At 52.8% G+C, this 6523-nt stretch overlaps 1 long non-coding RNA gene across 1 annotated transcript; it reads right to left on the reverse strand.

Moving 5' to 3' along the window:
- Positions 883 to 5003, reverse strand: LOC110405578. The gene is made up of 3 exons (XR_002442962.1): positions 3076 to 5003; positions 2439 to 2539; positions 883 to 2157 (listed from the first exon to the last, which is right to left on the reverse strand). It is a non-coding gene; the product is annotated as an uncharacterized LOC110405578 (long non-coding RNA).

Genomic DNA, 6523 nt, shown 5'->3' on the forward strand with positions numbered 1-6523 from the left:
GGGGGGAGAGGGAGCGACGGCGGAGGTGTGGACGCGTCACTCTAATGCATTTGTGTTGGAGAGTCTTGGGGGTCCCCCCTGACCTCATCTTCCCTCTTTCTCTAACAGGAGGCTGGAGGACGCTCTGTCCCCCCCACCCCCGGCCCCTCTGCGTGAGCGGGGGGTGGCTGCTGGGATTGCAAAACCTTGAGCTGTGCCATGTTTGAGGCTGGTTTTTGCCAACGTTACCAGGGCACCGGTGACTCATTCTCTCCGAACTTTCAGTTTCAGCCTCAAGCGCTGCCTTCCAGAGGGACCTGGTGTCTGTTGTGTGAGTAAAAACTCTGAGACATCTCAGCATCGTGGCTCTCTAGGGCAGAAATGTCCATATACAGAAATCGTCCCAATAATCGCCAGTGCTGCCTTGACCCAGCAGGAGCGAGCCTGGCCCCAGGAGGCAGATGTGGAAGGGACAAGCATGCGGTCCCATCACAGAAACCTCGCTGCAGCTGCCAAAGATGTTGGCCAAAAAATCATTAGTGTCCTCCTAAGGCAAAGGAAGGAATGAAACAAAACTGCTGCAAAAATGAGAATGTTCGCAAACACAGAAGTGAGCAAAACGCAGCGAGGAGCAAAGCTTTTATGAAACGTTTTCTATGTTCAAAGTGATCTCTGGGCATTATTTCAACCATGACCAGTCCATAGAAAAAGGGGTGAAGGGCACAAGGACACGGGTGCCTTTCCTCATAGGGACCCCGTGTTCAAGCCCAACCCCACACATCTCCTTGTGCACTTTCCCCAAGCCTTCCTTGGAGCTTCAGGTCTCACCCCACCCCACGCTGGAAAAGTACAGCCCATTCGAGAAGGCTCTGGACAAACTCTTCAAGGGGAGGCGGGGGGGGGGGGAGGGAGCTGTTTCCACCCTCCTATGTGAGAAGAAATACAGACCTGGAAGCGTGCCACGGCAACGGGCTTCAATAATAGCCTGAGCGCCCTGCGGGACGCGAGGGGCCCCGCGCAGCTATGGGAGGAATGTCCCCAGCTCCCTCAGGAACCCGCTGTTCCTTCCTGCCCAGCCAACGTCACCACCGGCCGGCAGGAAGGCTCCCCCGCCCCGGACCCTGCGCAAGCAGCCCCCCTCCAGGGGCCGCAGGGGAGAGGGGCACGCGTGGGGCCACGTGGCCGTGCCCCTGGGCTGGGCAGGACAGAAGGAGGTTAGAGCTGCCCAGCCCAGCTGCACCGGGCACCTGTGGGATGCAGAAAGCGCCAAGTGGCACAGGGGGAGTTGGTGGTCTCACACAGCCCTCTCTGAGGTGAAACTTAACCCCTCAAGGGTCATGGAGGGCTTTCTGACACAGCCAGCACCTCCCAGGGTGCACACAGTTTGGTGAGATGTTTCTTCACTGCCACATCCAACCACCCCCTGTTCCTCTTGGACGCATTGGGCTCTAGGAGAAGGGCTGGGTGGGAGGGGGCCATGCAACGGAGTGGTCACTGGCCCAGCTTGACCCCCCCCCGGCTCTGTGCCCAGCCCCACATGCTGCTCCCTGTCGTGACACGGGGCTGGGGTCACTGCACTCCCCATACATCAGCCATGTGCAAGGACAGCTCAACAAGGAGAGCAGTGATGACACCTTCCATGCAGACAGTGATGCTGGTACAGTCACTGCAAAGGAGGAGCTGGCTGCTCAGCTGACAAGCAGGACCTGCAGCCACCCAGGTATCCTTCACACTTTGCATGAGCTCTGCACCCGTATTGCATAAGCAGCCCCCAGCAGAAGAGTTGGCACAATGGCCAGGCCATCGCTTTTTATAGCCTGTGATCTGTGGGTCCCCATGTGAACTTCGCAGCAGAGGGAACAGCCATTCAGGCAGCTCAGGATGAGGATAAACACATCACAGCAGCTACCAGGCAACGTGGCAAACAGCGCGGTGCATCAATGGCCCAGCCCCACTGCCATGACAAGTGGCAGCTCAGCCATGGCCACTGTGCTCCTGCAGGCAGCCACTGAGCCACTGCTCCTCCAGCACAGCTGAGTCTTGTTTCTTCGCTGCCTCTTGGAGTCCCAGCGCTGTCTTGAAGCGGAATGGGAAAATAAAAAGTTAAAAAAACACAATAGGAGGAGGGTGCAGAACTGGTCAATTTTTCCACTTCCTAGTCCCAGGACAGTTATTTCCCTGTGAAAAAGAGACACAAGAAGAAACTTCTGACATGGTGATATCTTACACCTGCTTTTGCCATAGTGGGAAGGACAAAATGAGAGAGAATCCGTCCACGGGACCCCAGGGGTTAAACTGTCCCTCAGAAGCACCAGGGGGAAACAGAGCAACAATGCAGCCAGGGCTGCAATGGCAGGGAGTGGCTTAGGCAAGCAGTGACGAATTTCTGGCTCTCCAGTGCTGTCAACAGAATCCTTAAATCACCAACGTTAAGATGGCACACGGCTCTGCAATTTTACCTGAACTCAGCTTCACCTTCTGTCTTTATTTCTGCACCTCCCACTTGAATAAGGAATAAATGTCTGGAAAGCTGGAAGTGCTGTGAGACCACGTGCAGCACCTGCCCATGGGAGAGAAACACCAGAGGTAGTTGCAAAGGAGGAATAATCTTGTTGCAGCTGTGCACAGCTGAGCACAGGTCAGTGTAATGCAAATGGAGACAGCCTGGTGGAACAGTCCTTCCCAGGGACCTAGTGGTGCTGGCAGCCCTTGGAGCCAACACATTGCCAAAGCACTCATGCTCAAGGTGCAGGGCAACTTCACACTACAAAGTCAGTTAAGCTGGAGGCAGCAGGCAGAGATCTGGCGCTCAGGAAACACATCTTAGGTCACACAGCTGTTTGTGAAAGGAGATGTCCTAGAAAGGCAACGCACTGCCAGCCTCCGCAGGGCTCTGACACCGAGCAACAGTGATTTTGGTGAGCCTCCCAAAACAGAAGAATAACTTGAAAACAACAGTGCTGCTCACAAGTGCAAAACCCTCTCCCCAAAAGACCCAGCACGACCCAAGTGGTCAGCTCTGAGGGAGAACCCACATTCCCCACCTCTCACCTCGTTATAACCCTTTCTGACCTGATTTAGGTAAGCTGCACTCACCCTTGCAGATTAGAGGCAAGTTTTTTCCCCTTCTGCACAATGGGGATATTTCTTTAAAATACAGGAAAAAAAGCCTTATTTTCTCCTGTCCCTGAGTCCCTGCTCCAACCTGGCAGTGTTGGGAGTTCTCTCTATCACATGTGACCCCCAGCTGCCTGCTCCCAGCTCCATTCTTTCTGCGTCTCTTTCCTTCTCTTTGCCACAAATGTCTTTGATTCATTCATACCACCCCCCCCTCACGTTTCTGCCCTTTCTCCCCCCGTGAGATTCTGCCCAATAATCTTCAAATTTAGCTCACTCTCAGCATCCATTGTGATGGATTTGGCATTCACATTGTGGAGTGTCTCTGGCATCCACAGACTATTTTCTCACTTTGCAGATTCATTCTCCGCTGTACAGTTCTGCCCTCTTCCTAACCCAATGGTTTAATTGCCCCCAGCATCTGCATTTCCCTTGCACTGCACAAACCCTCCTCATTCTCTTATCTGAGCCTCTTTTTCTACTGCCTCACTCCATAGCTCTCCACCTAGGACCTCACTTGACTATGCCAGAGAAAACCACCACCAATAGGAAGCAACCTCCCAGCAAACCAGCCCTCCCCGGCTCCCCTTAAAATACCTAATGGAAAAAGGCTGGTGGGTGTGTGCTGTCACCAGCTGGTCATCTGCCTAATTAAAGCTGACAGCATTAAGGCTTAGCATCTCAGGCTTCACTTCAGAGAAAAGTAAACTGAGTTAGAAAAGCAGGAGGTGTGTTGGTGTAAGTAAACTGCGTTAAGAATCCATGATTTCTGACTGCCCGCTAAAGCACCATCCAAAAATTCTACAAAAATTATATCTCCATCCTTTGACATCTTTCTTCAGAAGTGCCCTTCAGAAGGGCACACATCTTTCGACGTGAAGCTGGGCAGGCCTTAGATTGCATGATCAGAATCGTCTGTTTTGGCCACAGAAGTCAGGCTGTATCTTTACATCTGCTACCACTGGTAACCAGAAAATTCGATGGGAAACATCAGCTCCAGCCCAGCCTGCTGAATCTGCTTGTCTCTGCCTACAAACAGACCTCGTTCTCTTTCTAAATGTTATTATCCCTTCCTTCCTGCTGTTTTTTGGTAGGAGGTGGAAGGAAGTATTGTGCGTCCCTACCTGCAGGAGCCAAGTGATTATATACGAACAGCATTAAATCAGCCCTGATCGGAAATCAGAAAATGGAAACATTCCCTGAGACCATCCGAAAGGAAAAGCTGCCATCAGCCTTTCACTAGGCTTTGGAAATATCAGACGTTTCCACGTGGGATTTATGATTTTGGAAATGATCTTGCTGGTGCACAGGTGAGCGGAGGTGAGAGCAGTGCAGAGCACAGATCTTTGGTCAGCTTTAGTGCAGCAGACACAGCACTGTTGTGCCACCTCCAACCAGGATTGGGTTTGAGGGACATCAGCCTTTCCATGTTAGCTCAAAAATTAAGAAGAATGGCAAAGTCCTGAAAGCCTCAAGGAAAGGAGCTTACATCCTTCTCCATTTTCCCAGATGCCTTTGTGCGCTCAGCAGCCCACATGTGCTGTTAAGAGTAGGAACAATTTCAGACCTCCAGCTTCCAATGTGGGTGCAGGGGTTGTGCTGGCAAAGCACGCAGCCACGGGGCATCGGTCCTTGGCCATGCATGGAGATTTTCACCTGTAGAATAGGTTCCTGCACTGAGCAGGCTGCAGCTTATGGTCTGGTCTATCTGCTCAAGCACCTGGAGGCAGGAGCAGAGCCATTCCCTCCTCTATCCTGTCGACATGACATCCCCACTGTAAAGAAGCCTGCAGCACTATTCAGGGCATCTTGATAGTACTACAAGGCATATAGTAAGCAAACAACTCTTTCTGATTAATTCCTTTAGTGGAATTTCTTTAAGCTCTGGTAAAAAAAAAATAAAATATTCTGCTGCCCTTGAGATTCCGCCAATCTGGAGTGAGATGTGGGTCCTAAATTGGTGAAAGCAACAAGCAAGCTTATGCTCTGCATTTAGCATCCTTGTTCATCCTTTTAGCCCTGCTAAATGTATTGGAATCTGAAGCTCACCCAGCGGCCTGTTTCAAACAAATGCGAAGCCCCATGGTGTCCTCAGTACACTCCAGCTGTAAACCAAACCCAGCGCCTTCTAATTCCTGATCCATGAGCAAATCACTGGCAATGAGCCCCCAATGGTGGCAGCGAGCACCGAGCTCTGGGTAAGACCTCTATAGCCACCAGCCCTCTTTGCTTTTTTTGTCCTTCTCTTCCAGTTGCATCCAGTTGTTTCTCTCCCTGACTGCGTGCCCAAACCCACGCATTTTGTATGAAAAAATCCCTGCATCCCCCACCCAGGAAGATCATTTTGCACCAGAAATAGAGCACGCTATACTTGGGATGCAGCCCAGGCTCCTTAAAAATAGCTTGGCGCGTAGCTCGCAGTGCCACGCGCGGCTCTGCCAGCTGCCTGGACAGACGGACAGGGTGCCAGGGGGCAGGTCCTGCCCACACAAGGCCATAAATGACCATGGTACTCTTCAGCAAACCAATTGGTGCCCAGCAGGGAGAGGTGGTGGGCAGCGTCACGCTGTGTCCCAACACTGCACCTTCCTCCCTCCCATCCCCCATCTGTGTTCCTGCCACTCCTGGAAGGCATCAACAGCAGATAGCAGCCATCGAGCCCAAATGGAGCACCCTGACGTCAGCCAGCCCCAGAGCTTGGAAGGGAAGCTGTACACAGAGGAACAAAGGGCAGTTATAAAAGGCCATCTCCTTTGACGCTGGTGGACAAGAAAAGAGCGAGGGAAGGTGCTGAAACCTGGGGTGTGCTCAGTGCTGTCTGCTGGCAGATATCCTGCAGGGAGGAAGCTCCCCTAAGGGAGCCAGAAGAGCAAAAGACTGGGACCGACAGGGTGGATTTTTCCTCCTTGCAAACAGTTTTGTTCCTTTTGTTCCACCCAGTCGGTAGGAAAGGGTGGGAGCTGTTGTCTGGGGCCGTGCAATGTGCTGCACAGCTGGTTCCTTGCGAGGCCCCGGCAGGACGTCCCATGGCTCCCAGCCCTTGGCAGCAGCAGTCCCACCAGCAGCCACGCTCATGTGCCCGCCCAGCTCCAAGCACCCACTCCACCTGTGCCCATGGCAGCAGAGGTCATCGGGCACCCTCAGCACTCTGCCCGGAGCAAGCCATAGGAGAAGCAGCGGGCACATAGACGTGGCTGTCTGATCCCGCTCAGGCCAGCACACCCTTGTGCTGCGACCGCCAACTGGAAGCTCTGATTTCTTGCAACACCAGAGCAGAGCGCAGCAACGCAGGAGGAAATTCCACATGTGCTCAGACACAGACAGAGTTCGCAACTGCTGCTGTCACAGCCGACATGTGTAGGACTGCTGACTTCATGTTTTGACAGCGAGCAAGAAGAAAACGTCGTCTAACGAAACATTTAAACCA

Source organism: Numida meleagris, chromosome 12 (assembly GCF_002078875.1).
Source record: "Numida meleagris isolate 19003 breed g44 Domestic line chromosome 12, NumMel1.0, whole genome shotgun sequence".
Taxonomy (NCBI): Eukaryota; Metazoa; Chordata; class Aves; order Galliformes; family Numididae; genus Numida; species Numida meleagris.